The sequence below is a fragment of the Elgaria multicarinata genome, chromosome 6 (genome assembly GCF_023053635.1).
Source record: "Elgaria multicarinata webbii isolate HBS135686 ecotype San Diego chromosome 6, rElgMul1.1.pri, whole genome shotgun sequence".
NCBI classification, from domain to species: domain Eukaryota; kingdom Metazoa; phylum Chordata; class Lepidosauria; order Squamata; family Anguidae; genus Elgaria; species Elgaria multicarinata.
In genome coordinates, this window is record NC_086176.1 from 34,787,904 (window position 1) to 34,805,941 (window position 18,038).

The 18,038-nt window shown below is 43.3% G+C and overlaps 1 protein-coding gene across 1 annotated transcript in view; it reads right to left on the bottom strand.

Moving 5' to 3' along the window:
• FOCAD (focadhesin) overlaps window positions 1–1,798 on the bottom strand; it is a 146,014-nt gene extending 144,216 nt beyond the window's left edge. The window contains exon 1 of the mRNA XM_063129216.1: window positions 1,727–1,798. The gene's annotated coding sequence lies outside the window, so the exon portion shown is untranslated. The remainder of the gene's footprint in view (window positions 1–1,726) is intronic.
• Window positions 1,799–18,038: the final 16,240 nt, after the last annotated feature.

An 18,038-nucleotide genomic window follows, 5' to 3' on the forward strand; every position in this document is an offset into this window, starting at 1 on the left:
TCATGGCTTGGAAACTACAGTTCTATCAATGCAGCCTAAAATCTTGTTAGCCCTTTTCCCACATCACACTGTGAACACAGCTTGTGACAGACTGCAGTCCTAAGATACTTTTTATTTATTTATTTTGCCTAATAAAATGTCATCAATAAACCTTACAAAATCAGACATTATTACAGCTCCATCAGCCTCCAGCTCTTCCTCTCCCTGAACTGTTTCCATCCCACTTGGTCATTATAAGAACTCTAACTTTAAAGAACCAGTACCTGAATTTGCTTTCATTCTCCTCCCTCCACATCCCCTTTTCTTTTTTGCATTTAGTGTTTTAGATTGAAGGCCTGAGGACAGGGACAGTCGTTGGTTGGTTTTTTTATTGATCTTCAAGCCAACTCTGAGAGCCTTTTCAGCTGGTGTACAGGATAAAAATGCTTTAAATAAATAAAATAAATAAATTTCCCTCTTTTTTATCATACAAAACACCTCCACCTCCTTGTGCATGCACACACACAGTTCTGTACCTGAAGGACCAGCTCCTCTCATATATACCTGCCTATACTTTAAGATCATCTTCAGAGACTCTGCTCTGGGTGCCCTTGCCAAATGAAGTGGGGCAGACAGCTACTAGAGAGTGTCTTTTCAGTCATGGCTGCGGGGTTGTGAAATGCCCTCCCCACAGACGCTCACCTGGACTTTTCAGTGCCAGGTAAAGACCTTTGGGCTATTCTCCCAGGCATTTTTAAAATTTATTTATTTATAGCATTTTTATCCCACCCTTTAGCCAAAAAGGTTCCCAAGGGGGTTTATAAAGATATTCTATTAAGTCAGTCCCTGCCCACCGGTTTACAATCTAAAAGACACGCTACACAAGGAAAAGGGATTGGGAGGGTGAAGGAAAAATGTAAATTCAGGCACTAGATTCTTAGCTGCAAAGCAGGTCATGGCACACTGGAAAGGCTGATGCTTCTGCTCCTTCAATGGCCTCAGCAGGGACAGTTGGTAGCAGGAAGGGGACTCTCAGCTGAAGCTGTATCCAGGCACAATGGAGGGGGTTGTTTGTTTTAAATATGTTATTGTATTTTTAGATGTTTACAACGCTGCAGAATTTCTCTTTGGTTTTACTCTGTAATTTTCAGCTTTGAAAAGTGTTCTATTTTGTTTTATTGCATTGTGATATTTTATGGTTTTAACTGTTATGGATCACCTAGGGAGTTTCAACTATTGAGAGGAAGGGATTGAGAAAAGTTGTAATTGGGGCTGCCTGACCAAGGGATTTGGCATTTGCTCAAAAGCAGAATAACAGCTCCAATTAACCAATATGATTCAAATGTTCTTGCACACGTGTTCTGGAGGTTAATTACGAATTGGGACATTTAAAAAACAGGCACACCGTTTGTCAGACTCCCTCCCTCCATTATTTCACTCGGTTCCAGCCTGTTTTAAGAAAAATTCTTTCCACCTTGTCCTGTCGTTTTTAGGAGACCCCAGAACTAAGCCCAACATGCACACATGAGGGGACACAACGAGAAGATCAGTGTATCGTTCACACGTTCAAGCTGAAGCCCCTTTCTAGCACATCAGCACAGTCCAATCCAACAAGCGTGCAGAAGTTCCATGACTTGTCACTTCCAGGACTCTCCCTCCCCACTTTCCAGGCTCCGCCCCCAGCTCCCGCATTAGAACACGGTGGCTGCCGGCGTTCCGAGGCAAGAGAAGGATTCTAGCCGCTCACCTGCTTCCCGACCGGACTCCTGTCAAAACCCAGCAGCACCAACTTCCCACGGCGACGTGTTCCAGGGGCGCGCAGACTCAGTAGCGGCTGCTTTCTCCCGACAGCAAATCAACGGCCGCGAAAGGGCACTCGGGCTTCGCTGTTCATTCTGAGCAGGCCCAGGAGGAGGAGCATGCGCACTCGTACGAAGAAGGAGCCGCCTTTCGTTCAAACGCACGATTCCAGGGTTGCCGGCTCTACGGCAGTCTCAAATCTGAAGGTCCACCGGTTGCCTTGAGCAGCTTTTCTTCAACCTGGTGCTTTCAAGACAGGGTCGCACTACAACTCCCATCATCCCCCAGCACATATCTGGAGAGCACCAGGTTGGAAAAGACACACAACGGCGACAAAACTACTGAGCTTTAGCTTTTTACATTGTGTATGTGGATATATACGCACACTGCAACGAAGCAGCAGGAAGCCTCTGAGTGTACAAGTTGCTCTTTCAGTCCGGCTTGGTAAAGTTACCGGCAAGATGGTCTGCTCGTTTCCCTTTTCCACAATCGTTTTTGCTTACTACCTGAACGCCCTGACTGTGAAGAATTTATGGAGGTCCAAGGAGAGATAGTGGCCATTGGCCCCTTTCAGACAACACGCTAAACCATGCTGCTTAACCACAAAACGGTTTAACGTGTTGTCTGAACCACGCCAGTCTCTCACTTTCTGCCTGGCTCTTTAAAAACGCACAAAGATAGCTATGCTGGTCCTGCGGAGGGCAGGGATCCATAATCCACAGTTGGGTCTAATAAACTGCCCAACTGGATTTTGAATTACCTGGCTCTCAGATCCAGTGCTGTGTGTGAGATGAAAGGTGAGAAAAGAGCAAATATATGCACAAATATAATGAAACGTGAAAGAAAAGAATTATGTTCTGGGTGGTGTTTTCAGAATAAGAAGAGGGTGAGACTGTTATCTGACAATTGGTTCCCCTGGTAAAAGCTGACATATAAAAGCATGTGCAAGTGACCAGGGGAGACTTTAGGGGTGGGTGAGCTGGGAAGTTACCCAGCACAGAGCTGAGGCGAGCACCAAGCTGAGCTCAGTGGCTGTGTTTTTTAAATGTACTGACTGCAGTGAGCTAGAGTGGCAAAAAGCAAGTGTCTTTAACCTTACTTCAAGGTTTAACATTTGTTTGGTTACTAACTACAAAAATGATCTTCCTTCAATTAGCTTTAACGTGCATTTCTTTTTCACTTTCCACTTTGACGTCATTTGCGCTAGGTAAAAATCAGTGGAACACAGCTTTACACTGAGGCAACATTACCAAGCACTTAGCATTTCAAATCCTGTAAACACTATAAGCACTATATAAATAATAAAATTAAACTGCACACTGTTAAGAGGTCAGCTGGATACCTCTTTTATTTATAAGGTTTTTTAAATTTGTTTTAAAGATAAAAATTATGGATATTCTTAAATAAAGAATGCTTACCAAAAGATAGGAACTGCTACATAACAAAACATATATATTATATATATGTAAAACCTGTAAGCGTACATATTGTTACATAGTGCACTGTCACTACTCAGAATGTGGCTTTTCAAACTTTAGCTTGTACAAACTGTAGTACAGTGGCTGACACATCAAGGTTTTGAGCAATCGTTCTCGATGGAACTCACACCTGCACCAGGCCCAATAAATCCTCGAGGTGGCCCTGCAAAACTATCTATGGGGCAGGAGGGCACCAAAGGCAGGGTGATATTTATCTTAAGGCCGGCCCTGGCTCCTCCAGCAAAGGGGGAATGCTGACCCCGCCAGGATACCTCCTCTCATGTAGATGCTCTATGCACATGTATTGATATGTCCGTGGAGACTTTTCTGATGCACACCGACTGCATAGCACAGCTTCAGCATGGGGCAGGGCTTAGCTAGTCTCTGCAGCCCCACAACAGCCCTCATACATTCGTTCAGCAATATACAAACATGATACTTTGGGGATATTGTGGCGTTACCCCACAATTGAGTATCCTGTATGCGTCTGCATTAGTATGTCTGGTGAATATGGAATGTTAGAACTGAGTGGGTATGGTTTGTGATGTAATAAGTAGTGGGGGGGGAAGGAATATATAAGGAGTGACTGAGGGGAGGAACAGTATGTTAAGTTAGTGTGTTGGGTTGGTAGTTGTTGTTGGGAGTGGAGATTGAAATTGTGGAGTGAGGGGAGATTAATTGCTAGGGATTTAGGATTGGTGGAGAGAGAGAGGTGTGGTGTGTGGGAGGTTTGGATTAGATAGGATTGGAAGCATTATATTTTCATTTGAAACTTTTAACAGTACAATAAATTTATTATTTTGTTAGCTACCAATTACCACATGTCAGCTTGGCATTATTTACCTGCCTCACAGTTATCAAACACCCTCACCAGAATATACCCACAGTACATTTAAAAACAGATCCTATATATAACCTGTTTCCCTCATAGCTAGGGGAAATGTTTTATTTAAACTCCCCCCCCCCTCAGGTTTTCAAGTGGTGGTGCTTGGCCTGAGAAGGGTTTATGTGGCAGACCTAGTATTGGTGTAACGTCGCAGATATGACTTTTGGGTCTCATTGACAACATACACAGGGGTATCAAAGTTATTTATTGGGATACTTCCACTACAAATACAAATATGTTCCAGGAATCCTGACAGTGTGAAAATTGGAAGGAAGTTCTGTCTCTGGAATTTCCAGTTAAAAGACATTTAGGGAATGAGGGCTTGAAAGACACCTGCCTGAGAGAACCGCTGTGAGAACTGGCTGAGCTGAGCTGAATGGACCGATACTCTGGCAGTTTAATAGGACAGCTTCATGTGCAGCAATCCAAGCACACAACACAAGAGGTCAACCTCGTAGCAGCCAGGCACAGAGCAAACAGAACAAAATGCAGGTATCTCGTTTTCCATTCAGTTGCTTGAACCGGCCTCAGACTGAGGGAAGGAGAGTTACAGTAGCAGCCAGGAATACGTCTAGATGCATTTAATCTTCCTCTCTGTGCTTATTCCCCATTAGGTTTTGCATTAAGCAAAAGCTAATACTTTGAATTCTGGAAATATGCTACAAAAATGTAGTACTGTTACAGTTCAGATAGAAAGATTTGATGTAGCACAGATACAGACAAACTGTTTTAGTTGGTCAGGTACTTTTATAAATTAGTATGACCTTTAGTCAGTTACAACCCACTTCATCAGATGCTATGGGTGGAACTGGAGGTTCTGAGTCTGAAAAGGCAGTTAAAAAGGAAGATCTCCCATGAATATTCCATTCTCTAAAAGCAACAGTTACAAACCACAAAGTGCACTGAGTCTTTATTATGTGCATAGATGCTATTAAATCTGTGATTAACACAATCAAATTTCTTGTTCTGTATCTCTTGTTCTATAATCTCACGTTTGAAGTGAGCCCCCTGATTTCAGTTTCTTTAGAATTGCCATCCTGAGATCATTGATGGTATGTCCAGGAAGGTCAAAGTGTTCACTGACAAGTTTATTGATATTCTTATGCTTGATGGCTCATTTGTGCCCATTTAATCTTTGTCTTAAAGATAGTTCTGTTTGGCTGATGTAAGTGGCTTTCAGGCACTTGATGCAGGAAATCAAACAGACAACATTTGATGGTGTACAGGTATATTTGCCCTGCGTGTGATGGATTGCCCAATTTGATCAATTTACATGTTCTCTGGTGTTTACTAACGATTGAGCACAACTGGCATTTAGTTTTATTGTAAAGCCTGGTGCCTTGCTCTGAGTCCAGGGATCAGGTTTTTGTCCCTGGTTAACAATTGCTTCAGGTTAGGTGGCTGCCTATAAACTAACATAAGGATGCCTCATGTTATGTCTCTTAGAGTGGGTTCATCTTCCAGAATGGGCTGTTTAATCCCCCCTGAGCTAATGATGTGTTTGAGGATTTAGGTCTACTGCTGCTGCTACTGCCTCGCCTCTTCTTTAGGCCCCACAGCCCAGCAATCTAGCCCTCAGTTTCCGATTCTGCTGCCACCATTTGTAGTCTTCTCCTCAGACCACACTAGTTGTTTGTAAATATAATAGGAATTTATTAACTCAAGTAAATGCGTGTAAAAGCTTAATGGTTTCCTCAGTTCAAATGTGTATGGTTACAAGGTTCAAAGTATACTGGCTTCAGTTACTTCTTTATTAAATATCGTAAAATCTTCTACTTCTCTCTACCTCACAGAATTCTAACCTACACACTGTCACTTCTACCACTCATCTACCCTGTTTCCCCGAAAGTAAGACATCCCCCGAAAATAAGACCTACTTCCAGTTTTGCCTCTCGCTGTAATATAAGGCATCCCCCCGAAAATAAGACCTTTTTTTTTGTTCAACAATAAATGTGTACCGTATTCTTCTTCATGGAAAAATAAGACATCCCCTGAAAATAAGACCTAGTGCATCTTTGGGAGCAAAAATTAATATAAGACACTGTCTTATTTTCGGGGAAACAGGTATATCAAACTCCCCTGCTCATACTACACAAACTCATCTCCCTGTGACACTTCTACAGACTCATCTCATACCATCTCATTCATTTAACTATACATAAGATACATTTCTCCAGCTCCTCCCACTCTTACTCAGGCAATCTGCACTCCCCCTCAACCATCCAATCAGCACTCAGGCATTCAACCTCCACCCCCTTATGAATCCAACCTGTGGATACAAATCATAAGTACATTGAGGCCTACTAACTACCTAGAGCTTTATATATAATATAAACCATTAACCTTGCAGATATTTACATTTATGGCATATAAGGCAGCTGAACATCACAAGGGTAACTGTTGCAAATCACACCAGACTTTCCAACAAAAAGTAGGATGAAAGGCATTAAAATTGTCATGGAAATTCTTCAATAATTCTTCCCCATGTGTCCAAATTAAGAAGATACTATCAATGTATCTAAGGTATACAGGTGCCCCCCCCCCAAACAGGTAGATGAATAATGTTGCTCTAAGTCTGCCATAAAAAGCATATTGTGGAGCCATTGTGGTGCCATGGATTTGTAGATATAACCTGTCCATAAATATGAAGTTGTTATGGGTAAGTCCCAATCTTCATAGTTCCATGGCAATGGTGGAAGTGTTTAATATAGCTCTTAGTCCATCTTCATGAGGAATGTTTGTATAACTAGAGTGACCATATTTTGGAAACCAAAAAGGAGAACAATGTGGTCAGCCCCCAAGGAGGAGTGCCCACCAACATGTCCAGCCCCAGGGGGCATGTCCAGCAGGAGTGGTGGACCTACCAGGAGTGGTGAGGCCAGGTTTCTGGCAGACCCAGCTGGGCAACCTTATGGCCTGATAGTCCCCCTGTTCGGTAGCCTTCAGGAGCACCTGCCTCATAAAGCAAATGGGTACATGAAAATTTATTATCGTCTGGCATAATAACCTCTTCAGAAGAAGGAATAGTGTTATGTCATAGGGTGACTATATGGAAAGGAGGACATGCCATCCAAATTGATGGCCAGCACATCATCTTGTGATACTAAATTCTATAGTTAACTATGCGCTGTGTGAAGAACATCTTTTTACTTGTCCTGAATCTCCCATGAATCAGCTTCTTAGGGTGAACCTGGGAATTCTACACCATGCATAATTTTATGCACCACTACCATGTCTCCCCTCACTTGCCTTTTCTGTAACCTAAGCAGTCCCACAATTTATAACCTTTCTTCATAGAGGAGTTGCTCCCACTTTTGGATCATTTTAATTGCTCTTTTCTACATTTTTTTAAAAAATGTGGAATTAAAGATGTGAAAGCTCACAAAAAAATCAGGGGGAAAAGCCCCCCCCCTTTCCCAAAAGACTGTTTTGTTTTTTGAGGGGTGTCAAAAATTCACTGTTATGGCCATCCTTTGTAAGGGTGATTCTCTGGCTGTAGTTCATATTCCCGGTAGATGACACACCTAATAAGTTGATTGAAACAAGGTTATGCTAGGTATCAGTGTAGAAATGGAACCCTGCAGTCTATGACTTTACTTGCTCTGTGATCTTAAAAAAGAAATATCTGTTACTACATATGAACAGTCCTATTGTGATGAACTCCAGAAAGTGGACACAGGCCAAATTTAATCAAAGTTAATGAAAGGATTACATTACTATCTTAAGCTTTACGTTCGGTTTCCATTGCTGGGGACTTCTGACTTGTTTTTTGCAATGAACACACATGCAAATGATTGTGCCAAAATTATTTTGTATAACTGTGTTTTATTTTACTTACACCACCGACAAAATCTGGAAGTTATGTCCTGATTCAAAGAGTTTAAGCTGGTGAAAGCTAGTTTTGAAGGCAGTTGCTGTATTGAAGAAATATCCAGCAACCACAGTTAACCAGGGCTGCCATCACTGGATAGACGTGGTTAACAAGTACATCATAGCGAGAAATTCAACCATTCAACCAGGATCATGAAGATATAGGGCAGGGAAGGACTTTACCTATTGAATTTCAGCCTGTCCCGAACAGGGCCAAATTTAACTTGTTGGAAGAAGCTAAATTCAACTCTTGTAGTGCTTTTTAGAACTACTGAGTGGTTTGCATTCCCTTCTTTTAAAAAAGTTTTTGCAAGGTGTCCCACTCAACCACCACAGAGTGTGGCTTACAGGGGAGGGATTGGAGAGGCCTGCTACCGACACCTTTATTTATTTGCTAAAATAAATAAAATTTGGGAGCATGTAGAGGCCGCAGGGGGGTACATGTGGCCCATAAGTTCTGTGTTGCCCACCCCTGCCGTAGCACATAAATGAATAAATACTTCAGATAACTGACTTCTACTATTACTACTGAGCTACTGATTATGTTTAATCTAGTCTAGTAAAAATATCATTAGAAACAGATCAAAATGAATTCCTGTCAGTCACATATTTACAATGATTGAACTGAATGAAATTGTTGAGCCAGGTTTTATGTTTGTTTTACTAGATTTCCTCCAGAGCATAGATGTTCTTGAGGCAATCAGAAGCCAAATACTTCCCTGTAGGTCTCTCAACCAGATTTTCCACTCTGAACAGCTTTCCTTATTTGTCTCTAGAGGGCTATAACCTTTTTATTTACTTTTTAAAAAGGTTTCATAGCAGCTAGAGCTCACATCTACCTTTGCATTCATTTCTTGTCATCTGTCTATATGTTGAATGGAATGCTAGTCACTTTAGCAACATATATCATGTCATTGGGGGAGATGGTTGCCATTGGCTACTGTTTTATATAATCCACAATTCTCATGATATATGGAAGTAGCCCATTCCAAAATACATGGACTGAAGACTGCAACCTAAGATTCCAACCCCCAAACTACTTAGACATGAACACCCCCTCCAAATCATGTCAAACAGGTGGCAAAGCAATTACTTAAGCTTATGTTTATTTATTTACAACATTTATATACTGCTCTACATCTGAACAGATTTCAGAGCAGCGAACAATAAAAAGAATAAAACACCATATTAAAAGTTAAAAACATCAACAGAATATCAATACAAAGTGTGGCTGGTCAGTCAAGGAAGGCTTCTTGAAATAAAGATGTTTTGAGGAGGCACTGAAAACAACACAGTGTTGGCATCTCCCTGACCTCTAGTGGCAGGGAGTTCCACAGAAATGGAGCCACCACACTGAAGACTCTTCGCCAGATGGACTCCAATGGGGCCATAAGTCTATTCGGAACAACCAGGAACATCCCATCTTATGGTCTCAATGACTGGGAAGGTTGATAACAAAGAGAAGGTGCTCTCTCAAGTATCCTGGTCCCAGCTTGTCACACCAGGACAAGATGAAGGAGTTAATGAATAAAGCATAACTATAGCAAGGTGTCTAGTTTAAGACAACTATGCTGTGGGAATAGCCCCACCCTTGAGATTTGGTACAAGCTGCACCCACTGCTGATATCTCCTTCAATTCAGTTCCACACCTTCCTATTATGACCAGATTCCTGTTCTCTGATAATATTGAAAATCACCAGATATCCCTTCACCTCCCAGGAACAGTATACAATTCTGCCACCAATCCTTTAAAAAGTCAAACTCACTGGCATCAATACAGGAAACCTAGTGGTCAATATTAGCAGCAATGTTCTGTGCCTTTGCACTGTTACAACCAATTGCAAAGAATCAGAGCATACAGCTATTTAGGACTGAGTCATTACACAAAAGCTTTAATCTGCAAAGGAATTGTTGACCTTAAGGTAGGGTTGCCACATCCTGAATGGAACAGGACTTTGTTGCCTCGGAAGCTGCCTAGAATAGAGACCGTTGGTCGATGCAGTTCCTTCCATGGCAGTGCTATTATGGGAGCTGATTCCCTATCTAAAATGCTTCCTTTTCTGCAGCTCTTACAGGCATAGAAGCCTGGATGCATATTGAATATTCCAGGGCATTATTATAAAATAAATGGTTTCTGGATTGCAATCCATCTGATTCTTTCTTCTGCTGTATTACAGGATGCCTCATTAATTTTGATGGGGTTTGTATTGCGATGGCATTTTAGGATCATGCTGCCCGTGTGTGTGTGTGTGTGTGTGTGTGTGTGTGTGTGTGTGTGTGGTGTAGGAGAGACAAAGCCACCAGAATCTGAAAATAGCTTCAAGGTTAGTCCATGCTACTTAGCTTTAACTTAGTCCATTGTGCATAGATTTATTCTAGAGAAGAAATAGGATGAGCAAATCAATTTTCTAGAAAGGCCAACTCTTAATCCAGTCAAGACAGTATCCAGTGCTTTAATAGCTGAAGACACCATGACATTATATGGGAATGGTGGTTGCTCCCACTGTTTTATTCTCTTGCCTTCCTCCCTGCCTGCTGCATCAAGCAAAATCCCAGAGCAAGCAGTAATCCTCATTACAACCCTGTTACTTCTTGCTATCATTACAGCATTACCAAACACTTAATACAATTTTTTTTTACATGTATATCATAGGTATAGTTTATATATTGCGTTTCAGACAGATCAGTATCTTTGTTCTTTAATCCAAGTATCTAGATGATAGGAAGGCGAGAGGGGATGTTTTAAAATATGGATCTTATTGAGAAATCAGAAAGAAAGAAATCCATTTTGCCATCTTCAAAATGCTTCTGAGAGTGCTTTATATTACAGCATTAATGGATGGATAGCTGTCTGTTTCTATTGTTGAATACACATGTCAGCTCAATCACTGCTTTGTTCCCCCATCCTCATATAAACAGCCTCTAAGTGCTTCACCCACGTACAAACCATCTCCATAATTTCAGTCAAGAACCAAGCAGTTATAATATTGCTGAGCCCGGGTTTGTATACATCTTTTTAAAAAGCAGGACCATTCATCAAGTCATACCTAAGACACACTAGCAGCCACTTTGGGTTTATGAGGTCATTGACCTCACTTTCCTTATACAAAAGAGAAAAAGTTCTCAGTTGCCAATAAAAAATAAAAGAATAACCATTTTTTCAGGCACCTGAGGACTTTTTCTCATTTGTTTTGGGACATCTAAGTGCCTCCCACTTCTTGCAGCTCCCCTCACTCTCCTTATGACTTCTCAAGGTGACCCTGCAGCAAACTAACTGTTTGCTAGGGACTGTCACATGCATATACAAAGACAGATTTCACACATGCCACTGAAAGCACTTTTAAACATATCTCCTGCTGTTGGTCTGCATGTGTGAAAGATGGAAATGCATGCAGGAATGTGCATTTACAATCGCAGCTTTCAACCTTCTTGCATTTTTGTGTCACCACCTATGAAAGGGATTCATTCTAGCTTAAACCAATGTTTAGTTGTCTATGTATGATTTCCCCCCATAGAGCTGTACACATTTGAGAATTAACTTTTACACATATTAACTTTTCCTTCCTATACAGATGCTTCTCTTTGGTCACTATGAACTCAATCCCTTTCCTTATCCCCTCTCCTTTTCTGTGACTGTGGAATACATCCCCACCAGCACTCTACCTGCTTCTGTTGCAAATGACAATATTGGGGAAATAACAATGTTATCGTAAGTGCTGTTCTTCTTCGTGGTCTCTGTGCATCACACATATGGGCTCTGCGCTTGCGCAGGGCCAGCTTCGGAAACTTCTATAGCTGAAAATCTTTTAGGTGGGAACCCCTCCCCCACCGTCCACTGAGCATGCTCAGGGGTTCCCGCCTAACTCCCCAGTTCTCTTCAACCGCCTGTAGGGTCAATAGCATTTGGAGACTTCTCTGTTTGGTATCGTTTTACCTCAGCTGAAAATATTCTATTTTTCATCCTTTTTCTTGCTTCTACAGTTTTCTATCCTTATATATATATATATATATATATATATACCATATTTTCCGGCATATAAGACAACTGGGCGTATAAGACGACCCCCAACTTTTGAGAAGATTTTCCTGGGTTAAAAAGTAGTCTTATACGCCAGAAAATACAGTACTTGTAGTTCGTTACCTCAGCCTTGGTGCCTATGGCACAACAAGGCCTCTTCAAAAAGTGCTCGACCTGCGGGCAGAAAATATCTCAAACAGACGGACATTCCCAGTGTTTGCTGTGTTTGGGGGAGACGCATGTCGTCGAATCCTGCTGTTTTTGCCTGAAATTCTCGAGGCAAACCAGGAAGAACCGATTAGATCGCCTTCAGGCGTTACTTTGGGAAAAGGCCTTGGAGGCAGTGGAGAAACCGAGTACGTCTCGACGCTCCAAATCTCCAAATACAATGGAGTCGATGCCCCAACCTCCTCCTTCGCGGAGTGATGCCTTATCGGTTCCCTCCTCCTCCTCCTCTCTCTCCGCTTGGTCAAAAGCGGCCAGAAAAATCTCTAAGAGAGCGAGAGAGCATGTTGGGTCCAAAGAACCACAAAGGAAGAAAAGCAAACTAAAATCAAAGGAAGGGAAGAAAAAATCGGCAAAATCAAGCCCTTTGATACCGAAGACTCCGGTACCGACGACTTCGATACCGAAGCGTCCTACGGCACCGAGGAGCCCGATATCGAGGCTTTCCTTGCAGAAAACGCCTCCAATATCGTCAAGTCCGATACCGACACTTTCGGTACCAAGAGCCTTCTCGATACCGAGACGGACAACTCCATCTTCACCACTAGCCTTGACACCACCACGAACGGAACAAATACTGGCCTCCCCGGTTCCCCCGCCTTTCAATATCATTACGATACTGACCGAGGAGACAAGTGTAAGGGCATCAATCTCAGAAGGAGAGATTAGAGGCTCCTCGCAAGATCCAACACTGGCAGAAGAGGGTCCTACCTCCCCTCGATACCGCCAAAGCCAACAATTGCGTCTCCATACCGATGGACATCGGTACCGACAAGGACATGAATCACAACCGATGATCGATGCCGACACACATCGGTACCGAGTTTTCGATACCGACACGCATCGGTACCGAGATATGCCTCCCGATACCGACGGCCATCGGTACCGTCCAGTATCACCCTATGGATACATACGGGATCGTTCACCGGCTTCAATTCATTAAAGTCACTACTACGACTACGGGGGCCCACCCCGCACACCAAACAGGAGGCAGGATTGGCAACCCCCACATTATCCTCCCTACTATTACGAGGATTGGAGGCATAGGCGAGAGCAAGACTTTTATTACTACCAGGAGCAGTATGCTCTTTATCCGCGCTTTCGCCAACCTCCATCAGAGACAATCTCCCGCCCTCTACCCGCGGAAGATACTACCGCTATGCCACCACCGCCACAACCCCCGGTACCGAGACCTCCACCTCAACCAGTGCAGACTACAGCGGTACCGTCGCAGGCCCTGCAATCTTTGCCCGTGGCTAGGATAAGGGGAAGTGCATTGGATGAGCCGTCTGATGAAGATTATCAATCAGACTCCTCTCAAGAACCATCGCCGGCACCATCCATCCCTTCACCGGATGATTTAGTGGTAGCGACAGATGTAATCTCCCCCTCTGAAGACTTGGCACATTTCATGGACCAAGTGCAAAGGATGGCGAGATCCCTCGGAATCGAAATGTCCCAGCCAATAGAAAAATTAAACGACCCGGTGTACGACGATCTATACTGTGAGTCATCTACCCCAGCGGCAATTCCATACTTACCTGTGCTGTTACGCACAGCACAACAGTCATGGAAAATGCCCTCCTCTATGCCACCAACGTCGAGGAGGCTAGACAACATTTACAAAATCCAAGAAAAGACAGCCCCTTTCCTCTTCACCCATCCCAAACCCAATTCAATTATCGTGGAGGCGTCCCAAGGACGCACTCAAAGGAAACACAATGCGCCGGTTGACAAAGAGGGTCGTAGACTGGACGGCCTGGGAAGGAGAATTTATTCTTCTTCGTCTTTGTCACTCCGTGTACACAACTACCAAGCCACCATGGCAAAGTATCAGTCCTTTTTGTGGGAAAAGATGGCAACCCTTTCTGGATACCTGCCAGATGATCAAAGAGAGCTGGTAAATGTCTTTTACACGGAGGCCATGAGGCTATCTCGCCAACAACTGAATACAGCGAGACACGCCACTGACTGTGCTTCTAAAGCAATGGTAGCCTCCATTGCATTGAGATGACATGTGTGGCTTAGGTCCGCAGGATTATCACAAGAAGCACGCACCCGGATAGAGGACCTCCCTTTTGACGGGGAAGGTCTTTTCCACTCCTCCACGGACGAGTCTATGGAGAACATCCAGAAAGCCAAGAACACGGCTAAGAAAATGGGGATTGGTCAGCAACAACAACAGCTTCAGAGACCATTCCGCCAGAGGCGCTGGCCGAGAACACAGCAGCAGTTCCAACCAAGGCAACAGCAATTCCAATTACAAGACCATCCCACTACGTACCAACCTCAAGGTCAGTACAGGAGACAGCAATACCCAGGACGCTTCAAGCAAAACAAGAACAAGCCTGATCTGAATCAAAGACGGCGTCTTTGACTGTCATATACCAAACAGCTTAACACCTAAGTTTGGTGACATCGTTGCCCCTTTCTTCCACAATTGGACCACTATTACAACTGATACATGGCTCCTTAACATCATCTCTCAGGGTAACAAAATAGAGTTCTCCACCCCTCCTCCCCTCGGAACCGCAAGGTTCTCACCACCTACAGACGTTCTATTGCAAGAGACTACGTCTCTTTTAGAGAAGGGCGCCATAGAACGATTACCAACTTGCGCATTGGGAGGCGGGTTCTACTCCCGCTACTTTACGGTTCCGAAACGGGATGGGGGGCTGAGACCTATTTTGAACCTCAGAGAGCTAAACAAGTTCATCAACCCTAAAAAATTCTGGATGAACTCTTTAGCAAGCATCCTACCCTTCCTCTCCCAAGGGGACTGGTTTACCTCTATTGACCTTAAAGATGCATACTTTCATGTATCAATTCATCCTGACCATCGCCAATTCCTCAGGTTCATAGTGGGGGAAGACATCTTCCAATTCAAAGTGCTTCCTTTTGGTCTTTCTACTGCTCCCCGAGTCTTCACAAAGTGTATGGCACCAGTTTGCGCCTTTCTGAGGACTCAAGGGGTAGAAATTTACCCCTACTTGGACGATTGGCTGATAGTGGCTAATACGGAGCTAGAAGCCACCCGTAATACCCACCTCACCATCAACCTCCTCAATGAATTAGGCCTTTGCATCAACAAAGAAAAATCAAATTTTCAACCAACCCAAAAAATTAAATTCCTTGGAGCAATTCTGGACTCAACCCACTATAGGGCTTTCCTTCTGTAGGACAGAGCCAATACGTTAATTAAGCTTGCACTTAAGCTCTTCCGCTCTAAAATCACCTCTGCCTTCCAGGTACAAAGGTTATTGGGGTTCATGGCAGCTTCTGTCAACGTCGTCCCTTGGGCACGTCTGCACATGAGACCTCTTCAGTTATGGCTTCTGCGGGAGTACGACACTATCTGCCAAGCCTTTTGAGCCTCTAGCAAGGACTGACTTGCGGCTACTAACTTTCAAGCTGGCATTCCTTGTTGCAGTCACATCTGCTAGGCGTGCATCCGAACTAGCAGCACTTCGCATAGACTCACCATACATGGTGTTTCATGCTGACAAGGTAGTCCTTAGACCAGACCCAGCCTTTCTCCCAAAGGTCGTTTCTTCTTTCCACCTTGGGCAGGACATCACGCTCCCAAATTTTTTCCCTTCGCCGACGTCCCCTATTGAGTCTGCTCTACATACCCTGGACGTAAGACGGGCCCTCGCCTTTTACCAGTCCAGAACTGCCACCCTCCGGAGATCCCAAAGACTTTTTGTTTGTTATGGGGGCAAGCAAAAGGGACTTCAAGCATCTCCGCAGAGAATATCTGCTTGGGTGGTTCAGACTATTAAGCTAGCCTATGAACTCGCTGGCATCCCATTGGAGGGTAAGGTGCGTTTTCACTCCACGAGAGGAGTAGCCACTTCTACAGCCTTTGAAAAGGGGATCGCTCTGCCAGACCTCTGTAAAGCGGCTACCTGGTCGACTCCACTGACTTTTGCCAGCCACTACCGTCTGGACGTCAGAGCGCGTAGAGACTGCGCTTTTGGGAGTGCCGCCTTATCGGCAATTCTGTGAGACTCATCTGTCACCTGACACCACCCACCTCCGGTAAGTCAGCTTGTTATTCGCCCATATGTGTGATGCACAGAGACCACGAAGAAGAAAGACAGGTTGCTTACCTGTAACTGTAGTTCTTCGAGTGGTCATCTGTGCAGTCACACAACTCTCCCACCGTCCCCACTATGGTGTCATTAACATATTTGATCACCTGGTGGTTCTCCTCAGTGAGACTGTCTAGGAGGTTTCAGGAACTGGGGAGTTAGGTGGGAACCCCTGAGCATGCCCAGTGGACGGTGGGGGAGGGGTTCCCGCCTAAAAGATTTTCAGCTATAGAAGTTTCCAAAGCTGGCCCTGCACAGGTGCAGAGCCCATATGTGTGACTGCACAGATGACCACTCGAAGAACTACAGTTACAGGTAAGCAACCTGTCTTTTTCCTTCACTCTCCCGTCTTAGCTTCATTCAAAGATCCAGAGGCTATTAAAAAGGTTGAAAACAACCTGCCCCCACTAACCTTGGCACACTCCCTCTAGATTTGAATATCAAAAACTGCCTGAGAACTATCTTAAATGCTTAGTAAGAGCTTCTTTGTTTGCTTAAACAATCACCATTGCAAGAAGTACTATTTTGTAAAGCAATCTGATTCCAGAGGTGATTCATATCTCTGTGTTCTAATTAGAAACAAACAACCTTATCCTAAAACAAAAGGGAAAAAATGCTAAAATCAATATTAGCAAAATGCTTTTACCTGGCGAGCTTAAAGGTCACATCATGTGCAAGAATCCTAAAACAAGAATCAGACAAAGTGATGATTTAACGTGGTTATGACATGAAGATAAGAATCCATTGCAGGGAAACATGGCGGGGTACCGTTGCATCATGTCCTGCTTGTTCATCCCTGGCCAATGGCTGGTTGGCCACTATGAGAACAGAGTACTGGACTAGATTGACCCTTGGTCTGATCCAGCAGGGTACTTCTTATGTTCTTATGTCATGCGATTCACCAGATGATCTGGGTTTTGAGGTGAGGTTTGGCTAAATAACATTTTTCAGTGTCACACTCCAACTCTAGCACATGTGAAATAATAATACGAGAGTTCCTCTGAGCCTATTTCTCTTACAGTGCTGAGTGAATACAGTCTACCCTTATACATCTGAGATTTGGATGCAAATCTTCCAGGCAAACTTGAGACTCACACTTGTGTTGTCATAAACTAATCATGGTAATAAATTCAGTGGCAGGTCCTCGCTTCCTTTTATATGAAGTTTATTTTAATGGTAGAGCCCAACAGAATTAATGTGAACATAAGATGTTCCCCCAACAGCTTTTTAAAAAGTTATTATACATAACAAAGTTATTTTCCAAAAATCCAAATTAGCACAATACCTTTATTAAATCAACCAAAATATCACAAAAAATGTGCACGTTTCCAAGATCTCCAGTTCTCAAGCTTGCACATTTTTGGTGATCTTTTGTCAGCCTATTAAATGTCTTATGGATTTTGGAATTTCACTTATGGTCAGCCTTTGTTTTTGTGGAAGTTATGTATCCCAAAATCATTTTATTTTTAATGTGTTATTATTAAGTTCTAATTTTAAAATTATTCACCCCAAAACAAGCCATGATTAAAGCTGTGGTTAAAGATGACATTCATAACCTATGAGTAATTGCAAGATGCTGGCAGGTTTTAGGTTCCTTAATCTGTGGGGCTGCAGGATTGTTTGTTTGTTTGTTTGTTTGTTTTGGTCATCAAACCACATTTTTAAACATCTATCTACCATTGGCAGAA